The sequence below is a fragment of the Pimephales promelas genome, chromosome 16 (assembly GCF_988280905.1).
Source record: "Pimephales promelas chromosome 16, fPimPro1.hap1.1, whole genome shotgun sequence".
In the NCBI taxonomy this organism is placed as follows: Eukaryota; Metazoa; Chordata; class Actinopteri; order Cypriniformes; family Leuciscidae; genus Pimephales; species Pimephales promelas.
In genome coordinates this window covers 16,769,440-16,789,802 of record NC_142784.1, presented here as the reverse complement: position 1 = coordinate 16,789,802, position 20,363 = coordinate 16,769,440, and the positions used below count along the sequence as shown (strand labels likewise).

The 20,363-nt window shown below is 37.4% G+C and overlaps 1 protein-coding gene across 4 annotated transcripts in view; it reads right to left on the bottom strand.

Moving 5' to 3' along the window:
- stard13b (StAR related lipid transfer domain containing 13b) overlaps positions 1 to 20,363 on the bottom strand; it is a 109,629-nt gene that overhangs the window by 87,693 nt on the left and 1,573 nt on the right. For 3 of the 4 annotated variants that reach the window (XM_039670522.2, XM_089121101.1, XM_089121102.1), the window contains exon 2: positions 11,072 to 11,190. The gene's annotated coding sequence lies outside the window, so the exon portion shown is untranslated. Of the gene's footprint in view, positions 1 to 11,071; positions 11,191 to 16,254; positions 16,478 to 20,363 lie in introns of those variants that run through there. The other variant, XM_089121100.1, reaches the window with a different exon arrangement.

The window sequence follows — 20,363 nt, the reverse complement described above, 5'->3', positions numbered from 1 at the left end:
AGGAAAAAAATATACATTAGAAGTCATGGAGGTCGAACTGGAAGCCATGTTAATCTTGGACTACATTGGCGACCGTAGGAGTTAAAACGAAATCGCAATTGAGAGGAACAGAAACTAATATTCACTGGATGATCATATACCTTTTCACCGCTAGATGGGGGTAAAAATCACACAGTGTAGCTTTAACAAGTGTTTGTCAGTGTCGGCTGCAAAGATGAAGTTGGCAATGCTGACTCTTCACAGTAGTGAACGCGCCAGAGAGAAATGCACATTTCATTACATAAGCATAAGAGTCCGATTTCTTTCATTTTGAATTGTTCTGTTAAAAAAAGTCGACATGTCAAGCTTTCTATATATTTCGCAGGTCTGTGAGGCAAGTACCTTATACACTGTGTTTCGGTTCATTTATTAGACGAGAGTCCAGTTCACACGCCGGCGCCTCCGTGCCATGATGACTATATTTACTTCTTATTTATTAAATCCATGCAATTGGTTGATGAAACGTTGATTAAAATGAAGATACAATTAATAAAAAACAAAATTCACTTTAATGAAAGGCTTTGTGCTTTCTTTTGGAGGTCTCTGTGAAAGTTTTAAAGTCGCTTTCAGAGCTTGTCATGTCCGTAACAGTTTTTTTCCTCATAAATGCGAACACAAAAAATTGAATAAAAATAATATTTTACGTTCTGTGGAGGCCGACCCTTCTTAATCGGTGGGTGGTGTTACTTTTGTTTTGCACAGTGTAGTTCATAGAATTACTAAAAATTATTTTGCCACCTAAAAGTTAAAGATTGTTTGTGTCGCATGACTTGCGTCACATGTGTATTTCCCTCATATTAAATATCAAATATACTCATATTAAATTGCCCAATTTTAAATAATTTATCCTCAACTAGTTTTTTGGCGTAGGTCTGCGTATTTTATTATATTAACTTCTACTAATAGTAATTTAAAAAATGTGGTAGCCCTACGTCTAACACAACACACTCCACTGGTATGGTGGTTCACTAGATTTACTCACTAACATTGTTGTGGAAACACAATAAGATTGGAATCTAAAATATGGTAGTATCGGGCTACAGCGCACATTATATCAGCTGCAGTTCTGGCTCCTCAGTCTCAATACTGTAAAACTCGACGTACATTCACATCACATGTTAATGCAGCGGTACAGTTACACTCACATGACACTGCACTTATTCACAATCCCAAAAGTTCATTATTTGCTCATGCTTTAAAGTTTTTGTTTTATTTTTGTTTTTTTTTTAGTTTGGGAACCACTGCCCTAGAAGAAGCAATAGTCACAAATCAACATGGACTCCTGCTGACCCCATCTAGTGAAGCAGCCCTAGATTCCCTTCATTCATTCATAAAACTCTCTTCCATTCTGCCTGAAGCCACTTTAGACTCAGCAAATGCTTTCATGTTACTCAAAGTAGGTACTTATTCCACATTAGTCCAAAAATAAAAGCCTCAGTAGCAATTCATCTTAATGTTTCAGTTGTAAGTTTAAAACAAAATTAAATAGGCTTTGAAACTTGCAACTCTCGGACTATAATCAATTATAATAATTGTAACTTGTATGACCTCAAAGAACCATGTTGTTAATGTTACTGGATACACCTGAAGCATTTCATCCCGTATACATGCGGGTCATTTATTCAGCAGCTTTCTCCACAAAGTGAAAACCTTTCCCCCTGACATGAAATTGTCACTTTCTGAGTTTTTTTAACATTAATATTAGTTCCCCAAGCCTGTATTTGGTCCCCCTGTGTCTAGCATATTCAATTGGTGTAAACCAAGCTTTGTCTAACTTTCTCTTCTCTGTAGCTCAGACGAGCTGATCTTGAATCTCCCCTGTATGACGCTTTACCCCTTTCTCTGCTTTTCCCGCACGGACAATTTGGCTCGACCACATGAGAAAACAAGCTAGGAACAGGAAGTGCGAATATGCAGGCGCGATTTTAGTTTTTCCTCGAGAGATATCATGGCTTGCAAACGAGTGAAACATAGCAGTTGCTCAGTGTTCGGATGTACAAATGAACACAAACGTATTTAGCCTCTGAAGAAACAATGGGTTAATTTTATTTTCTCTGGAAATGCGCCAACACAACTTCCCAAAGTTTTGTATGGTCCAAAAATTTCATCGACGATGTTTCCTCAACTTGAGCCAATACAGAGCTGGCCTCGATGAACGTCTGAAAATAAATCGATCAAGCTAACGTTACAAAGCAACAATAGAGGCGGGTGTTGGCGGTGATCCTCCTCAGCTCTTCATCAAGGTTGGCTCTCCACAAAATAAATCCACCTCTTCTTGATGTGATCGTTTTTTAGGAAATTTAAATAAAGACACCGATCTGTTTTGTACATGATCGCATCTAGGTAGTAGCCTATGCATTTCCGTGTCGAAGGCATAGCTAGCTAGAAAACTGTAGGTTGTCGTAACTAATAGTACTGAGTCACTCGCAATTGAGCGCTGAACTGAAGCGAATGTACTGTTGGGGGAGCCTCAGTGCATCATCAAGAAGGGGCATATCCACGAGCTCAGGGGCTCCAGTGCGTCATCGAGCTCTGTTATAGTCCCGCCCAAAAAATCCAGAAAATAGCAATGCCGAAAAACTGTTTAACGGTCTAACTCCACATTTCAGTATAGTTCACAGTTCACAGTCTTTGTAATATATTTTAGCAATACAATTTTATCAGGTCAAAAGGCCTTCTATATGCCATACACGTAGGTGTCTAAAATATAAAAGGAAAAATAGCTTGCTAAAACATCTGATCTAATTTTTTTTATATTCATATCCAGTTGTGAAAAATATCAACTTTTTTGGTAAATATTGGTAAAAATTAGACGTCACTACTTTGGCTCTCGGGCAGTATTCTTATCTTTGATGACTTTGAGTGTTTGGGATCTTTTTATTTTACAAAGTACTACGGCTGCCCCGATGGAAATGTGTAACTGTTCCAAAAAACTATTGTCCAGACCTCCGCTGGAGAGGAAATATAGTGACAGGACCTCTTGCAACTTTAATTGAATACCCCTGGACTAGTGGTTATTTTTGCTCATTTTATCCATCAAGAAAAATGTCTGCTGTTTAGCAAAGTCCTTTTATTTTTCTTCTTCAACAAAAAGGCATCTTACATGTTTTTTTAGCACAAACAGAAAAAATGTAAGTTACCAGGCCAGCCAAAGTTTAATACATGGGTATTGTTCACAAAAAAGCTCTTTAAGCCAAAGCATAATTTGACTCAAAATATCCACTATTGTACCACATTTACATAAAATTTAAACCTTTTTTTAAATATGTTCTTGGGTCTGGTAAGAACCCTTATAATTTAATTACCAACTAAACAAATTAAATAAAGAAACACTGAACAGCAGCCAAAGCTGGCTCAGCATTGACGTGGAAGTTGCCAAAATTGACTCTGAGACTCCATAATCTTCAAAGGCACTCGAGCAGGAAAAAAGCAAGACCTTAAAAAAGAAAGGGCTTATGTCACCACCAGTCTGTCTGTCCTACATGGGGATCACCACAAGGGCGGCAGATGAAAAGCAGCAGCAGGCTGAGCGACTGGCAGGATTGTGTGAATGGATGTCTTTATTTGAAGCGGTGAAGCCCTGGAGGTGAGGTGACCCTTCTTTGTGCTGTGGAGGTCTAGCTTAAACACAGCTGGATCTTCATGTAGCTCAGCCAAAGACACCCTCTTCTGATCTCTTTCCTCCAGTGCTGAAAAGCAGCCCTGTTTGTTGGACACTCTCTGTTAGATTTGTAGGACTCCCTTACTGAGACAAGCAAGAAGACAAATAACTATCTCTCTCTCCTGTAGAAGTGCAATAACTCGCATTATTGATTGAGCTTCTGTTGTTTTTGTCTCTTAATCATCACAGCATTCGGAACAACTCTAAAACCCTTGTAAAAATACCAAATGCCACCAGATACCACACGGGCCCATTGTGGTGCGCTAATGTTAAAAAACATATAAAAGTATGCATGTATTATTTGAGAATATGGAGTCTGAATAAAGGCCATGCGGATTACATAGCTGTGTAAGGAAAATTGTATTTATGATAATCTGTTATGTATGTGTTAAAAAAGTGGAGCATCAGTGCCCTCACCTGGCTAAGGGTGGTTGTGCTTGCGAACTTTTTGATTGTTGGGGGGGGGGGCATGTACATGAAGTCAGTTAATAAACTTTAGTTTTCTCTTTAACCATGGATTCAATGAGTCTTTAAAAAAAAAACACCTTTCTGCTTCTTCAAAATCCCAAAGGGACCACTCTGGACACAACACCTATTGTAGGCACTTTCTACAGTGGAAAGGGGTCATTATTGGCACACTGATTAGTCCTTGGCTACGCAGCTCCATTCACAACAAAATGTGATGCAGATGCACAGTGTGGTGAAATACATTCCTCCCATATAGCCATCATTACAATTGTGTGTGGCTTGTGCCACAGTGGACCAGACTGGATAGTCTTTGTTGCCCCTGTGCATTGATGAGCCTTGGGATTGAGCCTTGAGTTTGTCCCTCCTCGGACAACAGTCGGTAAATTCTAAGCTAAACCTAAGCTAAAGAGGGCTCGACAGTGACTCTGTCGTCCCAGAGTCACCCCCCTCTGTCCCCCACTCAATTGGTAAGGGTTAAGAGGTTCTAGGTGGCCTACCACAAGCTACAGTGTACACAAGCTATGGAAGATACCATCACTTCCGTTGGAGGCCCCTCTATGAGGCGCCTCTATGTGTTGAAGTGGAACTTGTTTGTCGTTTGGTGTTCTTCACGCCGAGGAGACCCCCAGATTTGGAAAATGGGTTGGAGGCATAAGAGTTCCCATACGAAAGGGAACGTCTCGGTTAGGGAACGGTCTCTGAGTAGGGAATGGAGACGTCTTGCCCTGTCACCATGTTTGCTGTATCTTCGCGGTGGACTAGACACCGTTCAGCTTCTCAGCGTGAAGCAAAATGTGTGTGTGTTCGCTTCCGCTTTATACCCGCATTGGTAGGCGGGACAAGGAATGCAAATCCCGAAGGCAGTTGGTCTCCCTAGGCCTAGCATGATCCCAATTCGTTGGAAACTCTTCCGACGAGACGTCTCCGTTCCCTACTTAGGGAACGAGGGTTACCATACGTAACAGAGACGTTTTTATATAGGAGATTTTGGATAACTCTATTTATCATTTTTTTAGGAATAAAATACAAATACAAAATAAAATGGGAATATATGAATACCTCAGTGTTGACCCTCACCCTTCACCCTCTGTAAAAACCTTCAGAATATAGATAAGAATAAAACTGTAAAGTTTAGTAAATGTAAGTGTTACTGAAGTGGAGAATTATGTCTGTGTTGGAAAAAAAAACGGCCTTTAAAGACATATCCTGTCATTGAAATCTACAGATGCAAATAGATAAAGTGCTCTAAACGATAGTTAAGTCTATTTTGGATGTTTTCTTTCCACTAGTCTGAAAAAAACACTATGAAAAGCCAAAAATCTCAAAATTGACAGATGCATATTTTTTTTTGCCTGTAGTGCCTCACCTTCAAACGGAAAAAAATGGAATTTGAGAAAAAATAATAAGGATTTAATAGGACCCTACATTTGCGTCAGGTGTGTATCAACACCATGTATCCGTAAAACGCCAACTCTGCGACACTATAGTCTAAAGCCCTAATCGAGAATTATTCCTCACATACTGTCTGGTTGTCAGCCGTACAGACACATCCACCATGATCAATATGCCATAAAATATGACAGCACCTCAAGCAGGGTGCATCTCGTTAAATCTAAAAATATTTACACACCTCCATAAAGCACGGATCAGGCCTGTTCCTTTTTCACAAAGTATGTCTGAGTTCCCTTAGTCATTGGTGAAATCTCTGCATCAGAATAAAATAGACAGGAAGTTATAATGGACCACAAATGCCCATAAAATGTTATATTGTACTATTTAAAATCCAGATTTACATGCTAGACTATTGATTTTAATTATAAAGGTCTTATCACAACAAGCAAGAGAAAGAGACTTTAACCTCGAAAAAAATCAAAACATTTGCTAAGCGGCATTCCACAGATTAATGTGGAAATGGTGCTATTGTGCCATTGTTTGCTCTTTTCTAAGTTATGATTATGAACCTTAGTGTTACCCAACTAGTGTTAACAGAGAGCTTAAAGAAAAGAGTGGAAAACGTGGAAAGGTATGTCTGAATATAGCGGGCAACATTGGAGTGTTGGAGAGTTTACATTAAGTCATGGGCGAAGAAAGGGACAGTCTGGTAAAAATCCAACAATGGGCTTTAACAATACTCTAACATCAGTCATGCTGAAAACAGGTGAGCGATTGGAATGTTTTGCCCAATATTTTCATGCTCAAATGGCATTTAACCTCCAGCACTTCTAACCAGCCTCATCCCACACTAAACATTGAGATTCAGACACTTATGTAACATTAAACCGCCTCTAAAAAAGCACAGAAGACAAAGATGAATAGAAAAAAACAGCTTGTTAGAACATTCCAGTGATGCCTTTATCTTTGACTCAATATTCCCATTCCGTTTCAATTTTCTGAAAGATTCCCCAGATTCCAGAAAGCCAAGGCAGGTGTTCTGCATTATCTCCTCAAAACACACTTCAGTTCCATCTTCACCCTAAGACACTTGACGCATCCTTATAAATCTAACTCAATGCCCTCAATGGCAACTAACTCATCGGACTTGGGTTTTGCATTATGTGCTTCTTTCAGGCTCAAGAAGAGGCAATGGATCAAAGTTCACTTTGTTCTCCAAGAAGTTGTTTCTTAAACACGTGGTTAAGGGTTGTTCATGACTTGGGTACCAAAAAAGGTGATGGTCTATTTTCTGATGAATGAATAAGAGCATGCAAAATGGATTTCAAAACTGGTTGTGATTCCAAAACTGAAGATATGGACGCTTTAGCGGTAAGTTCTGCCAGGAAGACTCAATTGTTGCGTCACTAATTACCTTCTCATCTATCCAATCGTGTTGGATCAGTAATATCAGTATATCAGTAACCAGACAGTTTCTGGTCTCATTGACTTCCGTCAATGAGACTAGAAACTGTCTGGTTACTGATATTCTTCTAAATATCAAAAAATCAGCTGAATGGATTTGAAAACAGTAAAACTCAAATGTTTAACTCTGGGGGAGTGGTAAAATGAGCCTATTTCCAAAAAAAGTGGAGTATCCCTTTAATGGCAATATTGTTGAATCTGCGTTTCACTTTGATTGATTCTACATCACCGATGCAGATTCAATATTAAAATTAACAAAAATAGTCATTGGTAATAATATTGCTGAATCATGCAATATTTAAATTAAAGGGCTACCACCGTTTTTTGCGATTAAAGCGTCTCGTGCGCCAGAGCGATTGAGTGCACGCACTGAGACGAGAGAGGTGTGTATCAACTCGTCTTAGTTAAGGGAATAACATAGTTTAATATGAAAAAACGGTGGAGTATCCCTTTAAAGGGCATATTGCACCCAGTGAACCAATGTATAGAAAAAAAAATGTAGGAACTAGATTTAAATATAAATATACACTTATAAAACACTATTTAGGCTTTTGGAGTCATTTTTGTGAGAAAATTTTACTTTTGCATCTGAAAACCGCTAAACCGGAAGTAACAGTCAAAGACAGCCTGCTATGCAGTCAAGCGACATGCCAGTATTAGACAAAACAATGGTCAGAGGAGAAAACATGAGGTGTGGTGTGAGGAGAATAGGGCAGGTGTTTTGTTGAGAGACCAGTGTTAACCTATAGATATATCGGTAATGCTTCCTTTTACAGTCCAGTTACCCATGTAAATACTATGTACTTATTTTAGTTACTACAATTACTGGGTAATACTTGCGTCTTCCAACTGACGCTTTACCTTTAACATCAATTAGGTGACGGGGTAGGGTTAGGATTAGATAATGGCATCTAACTGACGTTTAAGGGTACCCTAAAACGGCGGATGTTGACGTATGGTCAATGACGTCTTGGGATGAGACTGCGCTGTTTACGTAACATTCATGTATGTAATAATTTAAGTAACTATAAATATGAGGACAAGAAACCCTAATGAATTTTTATTTTTATCATATTAAGCATAAGATTAATAATAAATGTCTACATATTGTGAATTAATTTAATACATTTAGTTAGCTTTCCTGGTAGCCTTCAGTAAATTAACTTGTCTAAGAAAATGATTCATATAACATATCAATATCAGTTGACCCTATGTTTGCTTTTAACACTGACACACGAAAATGAAAAAAAAAAAACTATCAGTTAAAGCTCAGCTTTAGAGGGGAAGAGATAGGGCAAGATAATGAGACTGAGAGAAAAACATAGACTGATGGAGATGTAGAGAGAGCAGGTGTTGACATATAATCTACTACCCACTGACACGATTTTAAGTCTTAAATTGCACACATGTAGATCAGAGAATTTTTTTTTTTTTTTTTTGTCGGGGGTGGGGGGGGGCATACCCCTGAACAACCCCCCCTAATATTTACGAGCTCTGTGATTATAAAACGATCCCTATACACTCCTTACCACAACCTTTGTAACATGGTAAAATAGAAATTCAGTCTGCCCACTAGGCATTTACTATAACCTTGTAAATATCGTTAATTGGAATTAATGATTGGACGAATATCCAATATGAATCTTTGCCAAAGTTGATTATGTTAGTTTGTGTTATTAACACATGTATTAGTAAATCTTGAAATTAACAACAATGACTAAAAAATGCTTTAAAAGGTACTTTTATTGTTAGCTCATGTTGTAGTTTTATTCCTATTTTTACTTGTAAAGAGTTAGAAGCCTTGTCTGTGTAGTAAAAAAAAAAAACTTACATAACTTAAGAAAACTAAAAAATATATAACTAAATAAAATTGTGAGAAACCAATTAAAAAGATTATGCAGATCAGCGAAACAACAGCTGATGCATATGCCACTACAGATGACCCATCAGGAGAATATGCTGACTGATCAACCCCATGTCTTTAACTGGCATCTCTCAGTTTGAGTTCATCTGCTCAGTGGACCCAAAGTGTTCCCTGATGAGCAATGTTGGTGAATTATTAGTATTACAAGCATTTGTTGCTGACTTGTAAAAAGATTAGTTCACTTGAAGCAGCAAGCAATAACAGTAATGCTACAAAACGTCCTGTAAGCATACCAGTTTGCTGATCTTACAAAGCTCCATTGTATCTATCAGTAGTTTTTCCTAGCAGTATTTCTGCATGACACGTTTATTGCAGAAACATTTTTGAAATATCTCAGGTCTTAAATACTGGTTTTGGTTTACATTTACATTCCATCAAATCTCAAGCGTCCCATATTTTAAGCATTTCGACCATATTTTAGGCCATGTGGCAATAGATGACAACATTCCACAGATTTATGAATAACCAGAGTGTCATTGCTCTGGCTGTGCGGCGGACTCGCTCCTATTTTCATGACAACATGATTGGTTGGTGACTTCCCAAGAGGATTATAAGAAACCTCATTGTTGATATTTTCCCTCATTTGTGCTTTTGGGGTTTATAGATTTCCAGATTCATTGCAAAACCAATAGCAGGGAACCGCCTGAGCCTCTAGACACCCCTCTGGCACCAGCTGAAATCCCCAGTATTAAACTAAGCAACAGGAAAATGGCTCGTAACAAAAGGGCTAAAAGAGCAAACGCTGCAGGAATAGATCAGACCAATAGTACTTTTATGGTTTTGTGTCAGATACGTTTTCTATGAGGAGGCAAGAAAGCAGTAAAAAAAAAAAAAGTGTAAAAATAAAATGAATATCACAAAAAAAATTCACATCAATCACAGTAAGACCCATCTATCATGTTTACAACCGTTTCACAGAAATGGACAAAAAAAAAAACCATTTACGTAACTTGAAATTACTTGAAATAGAGATATGTGAGTAAGTTGTCATATCTACAATATTTCACATTTTTTTGTTTTTCATGCACTGGTCAATTTTGACTTACAGTATTGGGATATTTGGCCTTTTATAACCTGTTGCTTCAGACTAGTGGAAAGAAAACATCAAAATACCCTTTTAAGCGTAAGTGTATTGACATCAATAGATTTCTATTATTATACATCTTTAAAGGCCGTTTTCTCAAATTAAGTTTCTCATGCACTTAACCAAAAATACACCAAACTTTACATCAATCCTATGTATAGAAATTGAAGTTTTTTGCATAGGGATTTGTTCATATATATATATATATATATATTTCCAGCTGTTGACAATATTTTCTGATTTATGGAGTGATAAAAGGAGAAGTCCCTTCAGTAAAAACCTTTGACTTTAAGGCAACAAAATGAAGCAAGCGTTTGTACCTGGCTTCATCTAATTTTCAGATTTATAATCTGGAAATGTATGCAGATTAGTAAACATTTAATTAGATAATGAATCATTTGCATATTTGAACATTTGATAAAATTTGTAATACATTTTTTTTTTTTACAATTCTTAATGTAATCAACTGGGGAAGTATGGTGTTATCTATTATTTAATGTTTTTTAGCTATCTCCTTTTTGAGAAATGTATTTAAAAATAGGCATAAAGCTGATGTCATTTATTAATTATCAAGAAAAAATATTTCAAGTATTGTTATAGTAATAAAAACGATTGGTCCCTTTAGCTGGGAAACCATAAACATTTTTGTAATTTGCATTGTACTGAAAAACGGAGCAAACTTTCCCTCCACATTGCAGACTTCCACCACAAGCACTGCTTTGAGCATGTTTGTTTGTTGTACAAAGCAGATGTCTTTTATGAGCAGATGACGGTGTGTGATGACGGATGTTCAAGTAGTGACTCTGATTAACAACACAAGAGTCGTGATAGCAGAAACCTGTCAGAAACCTGTTATTTCAGCAGTGTAAATTAGAGTCTCCCTGTGATTATCTAGCTAGTGCTTGATATGGTGTGAGAAGTGGTTACGTGTGTTTATGTGACCTCTGTGGTGTTCATCTGAGAAAAACGCAGTATGTCAGGAATATTCCATGGAACGAGGAGCAAATTAATTCACCTTAAAAACACACTCCAGCCTCACCTGCCTTAACTTGCTCAGGCGATGGGCAAAATCAGGGAGCAAATTCCTTCTACTGAAAGGCAGCAGCAGACGTGGGGAACGTAGGCTGTGATGGCCAACAGAATCAAGCAGATAGTTTCCTGTAAAGTAGAGTTTAATGTTACATTTCATCATCACATGCACATGTACTTCTTTATAAGCAACAAAATATATTTTAAATTACGGTCCTCAATGACCGCATCATCATAACACATCTAATTCCAACAGTTAATTTCATTTCCCAGTGCAAAATAACTAATAAGCTAAAATTAACACAAAAGGAGCATTGACCATAATCGCTTATTCAAGCAATCCCTCTTAATGTTTTGGAATGTATTCTGGTAACGAGTATGAAACTTATCTGTTTCTTCTATACTCAAAAAGCATTTTGTTTGTATATAAAAAGACAGACATATACAGCAGAGTCTCCAAATTCAACAATGCAGCAATAGAAATGATCGAAATCCGTTACCTTTCTTTATTTCACACAGAATGGCTGTAATGTTCTCCAAATTTACTTTGGAGACATCTAAACCCTTTTACTGTCATTTACTAAAAAAAATGTAAAACATTTACACTTAAAAATATTGATAACATTTTAATGCAATAATGAAATCAATTACATATAGCTTACCATGTGAACTGAGTAAATGTAAGTTGCTAACTTGCTAAGAAAAAAATAAGTTGCTCTGAGTAACTGCATTTGGTAAGTTAGAACAAGTTAACAAGTTAGAAATAATTGAGAAAAACATTTAAAGGTCCTATATGTAACTTTTATAAAATTAATCCTTTTTTATTGTGTGTTAAGGGGTTGTAATCACACATTGCAATGATCCATTTTTCGGGTTTTGCTATTACCTCTGAAGGCCAATATTCATATTTATATGCGAGGTCTCCGGGTCGGATTTCCTGCGAAATCCATCGGAGCTGACGTGCATGCGCGCTCCCGAGCCTACAGTCTATGCGACCAACGGCACTTCAGCTGACGACATGGAGTCTGATAACCCACCAAAACGTCCTGCCTCCAGCACAACACAGACTCAAACACAAACTCCAAAAAAAAAAAAAAAAAAAAAATCTGCTAAAGCTCATCAAGCAAATCCTGAATCTGGTCGACTCTGGACGAAAACGCGGATCAACATCGGCAACATATTAGTACAACATTCGCACAAGTGAGGTCGTATGAATTCGTACAAATTAGCCACCTCGTAAAATTGGTCCGGATTGCCTGAGATCGGGTTGGCAATCCAGTACAGCTGAAAGGTTTAAGCTATGTCCTCTACTGAGCAGGTGTGAATTTGCATTTCATTCAGCTTGAGGCTTATTTCATTTCACATGTATGAAACAGCCTTTACTTTTGCAAAAGATAAAACTATAATATAATAACAAATACAACATTACTTTCCATGTACCACAATTAGTTGCAAGTAGTAAACAATGGCTGCATCTGAAATCGCACACTTCCCTCCATAGCAAAAAACTGTTTGTGACAAAAGAGGTATGTTCGAATTCACAGTACTCAAAGGAGTGGACAAAAAAGTATCCGGATGACCTACTAATTCTGGGGAGAAGCATACGACACTTTAGTATCCCATGAGGCCACGGGAGAGGATTTATGAATGGCATGAAGCGAAGGAACGGATGCTGATCAAATGATAAGCACAACATGGTGTATGTAATACGTCCAGATTACATTCATACTACTATATAGGACGTACTTAAGAGGTTGTACAATTTTCCCCAACACCAGTGGCAGATAGCATTGAAACAATGCATTCCATCCATACTATTAACACAGACATCAGCCTGGACAGGAAATTCAAGACATTCACGTTAGCCACTGAGATATGTTTGGCAACACATGCACATCTAGAGCCAGATCTCTCATTCCTAATGACTCAATAACAGTATGCAGGAGGTCATAGGAGGTGTCTGATTAAAGCAGCCGATAACTTCAGCTTCTGCCTCTACCGAGTTCACAAAGGCCAAGCTTGTTTCAACAGCGACCCACACACACGCAGCTCACAGCTGTGCACACTTGTAACACGCTTTTCAGCCCACAATGAATCTTTATTAAAGCATGAAGTGGTTGGCTGCTGATCAGCTGCGTCACATTTAACAGTCCAGTGATGCCCATGAAGACACCTGAATGAGTCTTTGTAGATTTCATTTTCAGGGCTAATTATTTACAAACTCATTTGTATCTGTGCCAGGCTGCAGTACAGCAACTGTGACACTACAATAAATGAATCAATACATTCATTTCAGGTGTCTCAGAGAACGCCAATAAAAATATAATGGTAATGTCTATAATGGCATATTAACAAGAAACCAAAGGTCGCTGTTTCCACTTCACATGGACATTTAGAGAGAAAACAAAGTTTCAAGGTGACTTTCAAGGCTTTGTAAACACATTCAGAAAAAAGAGGGCACATAAATAGGGGTATTCATACAAGCTATTTATAATCTAATTCAAACATTACATCATTTGTCACACTCTTTAAAGGAATAGTGCAGTGAAAAATACATTCTCACTGGAAATATTTTCAGCGTCGTTATTCTTTAGAACACAAAATGAAAAATTATCTTTGGCCATGATGTCCGTTTCATGAACAAATGAAAACAGATTCACAAAAAACTTGCTAGTGAGTTGGACGTTTGAATCAGATTCAATCAATTCATTGTTCAGAGCACTACGGACTCCACCACTAAACTGCAACTTACTTTTAAGTAAATATGTATGCAAGAGAGTTTTGTTGTAATAAATTGTATTTTACAGAGTCTTAGGTAGCTTAATCTGTTGATCAATGCCCTTTTTGTTTTTGTTAATTACTTTAAGTAGTATGGAAAAGAAAACCATGTACATTCTTTGAAAATTCTTGGAAGTTTCTCTATAGAAACATCTCTCTTTTTTTTAAATGTAATCTTCCAGGCCACCAAAACAGCAGTACACAGTGCATGAACGGCACAGCTAGACTTGCTGCTTCTGCCATAGAATGGACTGGCGGGGGAGGCATTGAGACGCAACCTGTGTGAGACTGAGGAGGAGCTGCCAGGCCATGAGTGCCAGGAGTGCAGTTGTACGAGCACCTGTCTGTTCTGTTGTTCAATCCACACCAACTGAACAAGACAGCTGCCTCTCTCTCATGTGTATCAAAGCAACGGCATGACTCACCACTCTAATGGCGAACAGTTTGAAACCAAACCGACATAAAACAAGATGTTAGCTGAGAATAAAAATAAATAAAACGTAGTCTACCTTTGTTCATGTGATTTGCAATAAGGTGGCAAATCGATTGCATCACGCAGGGTTTCATTATGAGGCAAGTTCTCTGTTATTAAGTAACTGTAGCATGGGAAGGAACGTGAACGTGGTCATTGAATTTGGCTTTTTATAATGAGAGAGACTACTTCTCCACCTGAGACCATCTCAGTACATTTCACGCTTCAGAGGATTCACTTACAGCACGAACAGTTTTTATGTTGTAGAGCACACAAGCAGGCAAGATCAATTACTTGGCACTTCCTTTCGCACTTATTATCAGAAAGCCTGTCTCTGAATTCACAGAAGAAAGTTAAATATTATGCATCTATATGATCTATTTTTCAAATTGGTAATAAGAAATGTTTATTTAGCATAAGAAAAGTTTTTGAAGAATCGTGTGACACTGAAGACTGGAAAGTAAAATTCAGCTTTCATTTTAAAGCTACACTGTGTGATTTTTACCCCCATCTAGCGGTGAAAAGGTATATGACCATACAATGAATATTAGTTTCTTTTCCTCTCAATTCCAATTTCGTTTTAACTCTTACGGTGACCAATGTAGTCCAAGATTAACTTGGCTTCCAGTTCGACCTCGTCCATGAGTGTTAACTCAAACGTAAACGTGAAAGGTGAAGCTTGAATTAACAGGTGTGTCCCTCTTTGGCTAATGAGAGACATTAGAACCCCTTACTCGTATGTATTTTCAATGGCATATTATACACTCACAAGAATACTTTATTACTTGAATGAAGTAAATATACATTAATGAGCACATATATTTTTGAAAGAACTAAGTGTTTTTAGCTAAGAATAAACTAAAATAGTTACACAGTGTAGCTTTAAAACAGAAAATAATTATTTTCAAATGTAATATTTAAACTATTATATATAAAAAAGAAATTACCAAATAAATGCAGCCTTGGTGAGCATAAAGCACTTGGAATACCAACCCAAACTTTTAAACGCAATTTACTGATTTTTAGATCGAATTTTAATGTGAAAATTCCTAGTTTAATTTTTAGTGTTTTGTTTTAAATTTATTTTTTGGACCATAACATTTTTGGTCATATCTGAGACATGTTGTTTTTTGTTTGTTTATTATTGTTTTAGTTTTTTTTAGGCACAGGTTCAATGTAAAAAGTTATCAGCTGACTTAAACCCGTTGAAGTTAAACTTCATGCATAATTGAAAAAAAACTTGACAATTCCACATTAACTTTTTCAAGTATGCATATATATATAATATATATACTGTATATATAGGTTTATTTACTTAATTTTAAAGCAATGGGTTTCCTCACTTATTTAAAGTTAAGTTAACTGATCGCTTTTACAGTGTTGAAATTAATGTATTATATTTGCTGTTAACCTCCATAAATGGATTATTGAGTCACTAAGTCAAACTCAAGAACCGAATCACTTATACAGTATTTGGGAAAGTATCATTCATTTTTGTGAAACTGATTCTCAAAAATCAAACTCAAAAGAGTGATTTAATCCCATTGAGGTTCATGAGGCAGAAACTACACAGTATTACAAAATTAACATTAACCAAGATTAACAGTGGTGTAAAAAAAATAATTGTTAATTCATGATAAAGTGTTAACTAATGTTAGCACAGAAGACAGAACCATATTAGAAAGTGTCACGCACGTTAATTAATCCTAAGTATAAGGAACAAAAATTGTCGCTATACACTGAACATCAACCGGATTTAATAGTGTTAAATTCCAAATACAATATTCATTATACTATATTGCCACAACCACATTTGTTCAGTAATCTGTTTCTCCTTTCTAACAAAGAAAAACCAACTGTGCCAAATTATATGGCTATTTAAACATCAACACATCCTTCCTCAAACCCTTATCAATTGAATAATAATAATGCATGTTACTTACCACCATTTACTAAAGTGACAGTGATTTAGTCATCAATGTCTTCTCGTGGAAGAATTCTCTCCTCTTTTTAGTCACAATGAAGTGTTTAGACTGTTGTTATTGTGTCAGAAACAAGGCAACCACCCCCTTCAATCAAACCGATCCCTGATTAATGTGAGCGCACAGAGGAGGGGAAAGCCATATGGAAGATAAGAAGTCAAAGAGAATTCACTCGGGACTGCTGTCACATGGTCAAAGCACTCTAGGCAAGGGGACAGATTCATCTGATTGTCCCTGTGGATACAGAAATGATGGCCAAATGTGAGGTTTTCATGCTTCTGCAACATACAATGTTTTGGGAGTGAGACTAATATGTTGAACTCTTTAAGATTCAAGCAGAATACTAACAAAAGGAGGTCATGGTCTCATTATCCCATCACAGATTGAACAATACCAGCATGTGCACTGAAAGCAGACGGGTGCAGAAAGAGCCCTGTGGTGCATAGTAATGGATATATTATGCGAATATGAAAACCTCAAGATCTGAACACTTCCACATTACACATAAGTGCATTATAGCAATGCAACACAAAACGTACTGTGACTTTATCTTGCATGTGTGACGTTCTTATTTTAAAGGGGTCATATAATGCAGTTTTCATACAAGTTAATTTGATTTATGGTTTAAATGAAAAGTTTGTAATATACTTTAAAAATTCTCATTAGTGTTGTAAGAAAACACTAATTTCATCTGGTCAAAAACAGCTCTGCTTTTTTGCGCATGCCTTTAAATGATAATGAGCTTTGCTCACTCCGCCCTTCTGTTCTGTGGGCGTTCGACACAACGCACGTGGAGTGTTGACAACAGTTGAGGGTGTATTTTGGAGAGACAATGGCAGCGGGAGTCTCTGAGGACACATCTGTGCAATCGTACAGTATCAGTTTGAACTGGACCAAGAACAAGATGGTCGGCTGTAAAGAAGTTCGACAATGAAGGCTTGAACATGACGTTTCTGAATGGTTAGTTAAAGCAACTCCAAGTAACTTTTCCTTTGTGTTTGCCCAACAGTTTGGAAGCGGAATACGCCTTATTCACAGCAGTCAAATCTTTGATTTTTAATGAGAATGAAAGCGAGGCTGTGAGGGATAGACATGCATCTCTTCAATGGGCTGTACTGTCATTTAATGTGTTTTCGGATTGTTCTGCTCATGAAACACTGGAAAAATATATTTCCAAGAAATTTCAGTTGACAAAAAACTCCTGACAATGTAAGTTGTGGAAAATTGTAAGTAATCTAGGAGCTTTATTCAGCTTTTTATAGCGGATACCATTGGAAACACGGTAAGTCTATCCCTCACACACTGTTAGACCTTACCAGGTTTTTTACAGTAAAATACTGGCAACACTGTTGCCAGTAATTTACTGTAAAAATGCACTAAAACTCAAGTTAACTAAAAAATACAACTTATTAGTTTTAGTGCATTTTTACAGTAAATTACTGGCAACAGTGTTGCCAGTATTTTACTGTAAAAAACCTGGTAAGGTCTAACAGTGCAGCCTCACTTTCATACCTGTCATGGTGCTGCTCTGAATAAGGTCTATTGTCCATTACCGCTGTCGTAAATAATTTAGCCCACCGTAGCCTACTGCCGCACGCACGCTCGTTTATCCAGCACCGGCTTTGGAATGAACGATGTCCTCAGACAAGGTAGAGTATGTTGCCTGATGAAAGTATGATTGGGACATCAGTAACTGACTGTAACGCTTGAAGTAAAGCAAGTCAATTTTGTAGATTTCTCATGTCTCATTAGAACTACAGAAACGCGACCCGGTCTGCCAATCTTACATAGCGCGGTTATAGCAAATACAAGACCGCAAAGCGAATCCAGAAGTGCCTTTCACCCTTAATGACGACTTAATGAACCACTGAAACTATTTTGGAAACATTATTTTAAGGTAAAAATTCTTAGTGTTGCTTTAACATAATGTCACTTTGATCCATCTTTGTATGTACGGTAACGTTAGAGTAACTTGGTGAGATGTACAAATGCTATGTGTTTACTGATGTACAATACATAGTCAGATACATAGTCAGTTTGTAATTACACAATAACCATAATGCGTTTTTCCGTATAAACGTGGGATTATGAATTACATTGAGAACGTCGTACATAGAAAACATGCCATAATGTAACCTGAGTGTAAATCTTAGCCAAATTTATCGTGAAGCGTGCAAGCAATTTGCAAAGATTAATATAAAGGTTAATAAAACTTTACACTCACTTCTTCTGGAGGTGCAGCAGGGACATGAATAGTTGGTACCGATTCTTTGAGCAGCTTCTTCGCAAAACCAGCTCTAAATTGACCTTCGTTTATAAAGCAGTCTGGTGAGAAAAGATTTGCGAATCACGCAAACATGAAAGCATTGACGTCGCTCGTGGCGAAAACAAAACTCAACCACTGTGTCTTCAACATCAAAATGACTGTGTTCGTTATTACACCCAAGAACAGAACAACACAATCGGTTAGACGCCATTCTGCTCTAGTGTATCAACAATGGCGGACAATGATGACAGCTCGCTGCTGTCAATCAACAATCATGGGGGGGGGGGGGGCGTCCGTTTTATTGACATCACAAAACGAACGGCTCGATTTGAGGCAGGGGATGACATTTAAAGAGATTAAAACAAAAACACTGGATGGATTTTTTGGATGGATTTTTATCATAATAGGATTGTTGTATACAGACACAACACACATTTCAGTACAATCAACTTGAAAAAGTGCGTGTACCATTATATGACCCCTTTAAACTTTATCTGACAATAACCAAAATATTACAAAATAAGTTTGATTATTTGCTCATGTAACTTTATGGACTTTAACATGTAAGTGAATACACTAATCATTCATGATCATTAATAGATCCCGAATAAAGTGTCTTGGAAACCAACTTCCTCTTGATTGGCAGTGAAAGACTCTAACATGGTGATGGAAATCAACACAAAATTCATGATCTGTTCAATGAACAACAATTCCAGAGCACGCTTTGAGCAAACAGGGCAAAGTTTCAACATGTACAGTAGCTGATACATACCATGGTGGATGTGCTGGGGGGGACTGGACTGTGACAGCTCATCCTCAACACATCCGAGGACATTTCCAGCCAGCTTGACTTAGGGAACTAATGTACTTAAAATGCAATTTGTCATTGAGAAGACACCTTCTTATCTAAAGGAACCACCAAAACACTTAGAACAGGAACAGGCTTGAGGGTTAAGCATTTTGCTCAAGGACATTAGCGTAACTCTTCGTTCATGCATTGCACTTGCAGCCTATGAACCTACAACCTTTGGGTTACCAGGTCAAATCTTTGAACATCAAGCTTTCACAAAGTTTTTGTACTTTTGCTGAACTGAAAGGTTCAGGTGAGGTGAGACAAAAACTACATCATCTACTCACGCCACCCCAAACCCATTCAACTTTTTTTCTTCTATGGAATAGCCTTTTCCTCACATGAAAGCTTCTGAAGACTTGGAAAACTGCTTATCAAATTAATTCATATCATTAATTCAATTCAGTCATATCAAATTAATTACATTTATGTTGCTTTTACATTGCGTTTCGGAGCTTGGTCACCATTCACTTTCATTGCATGTAAATGAGCAGCTTTAACATTATCCTAAACATCTCCCTCGGGTCTCTACGCATGAAAGACCAAAACTATTTTATTATTAAAGCTGGCTGTAGAACCGTTCACATATACCAAGCAAATGCTTCAGTAAGTTTACATTTACAATAGCTAAGTGAATGAACCTGGCCTTCTCTCTCATCACACAGCTGCGCTCATGTGTCGTTGTTGACTGGTTGTGCATGTGAAGAATCCGTTAATAAACGCAGCGTACACTATTCCGCCAGCCTGCTTGAACAGATGCACGACACAGACTGGCTATGATATAATGGCAGAAGTATCTGAAGAATGGTATTTTGGATTTAAATCAACAGCCTTAGGCAAGGCACAGGAAAATCTCGAGCTTCTTCTGTAAACATAAGCCCCCCTCTCCAGAGATAATGCCACAAGAATAGCTGTAAAAAGAGGATGCACATTCATTTCATGTGTGGCCAGACT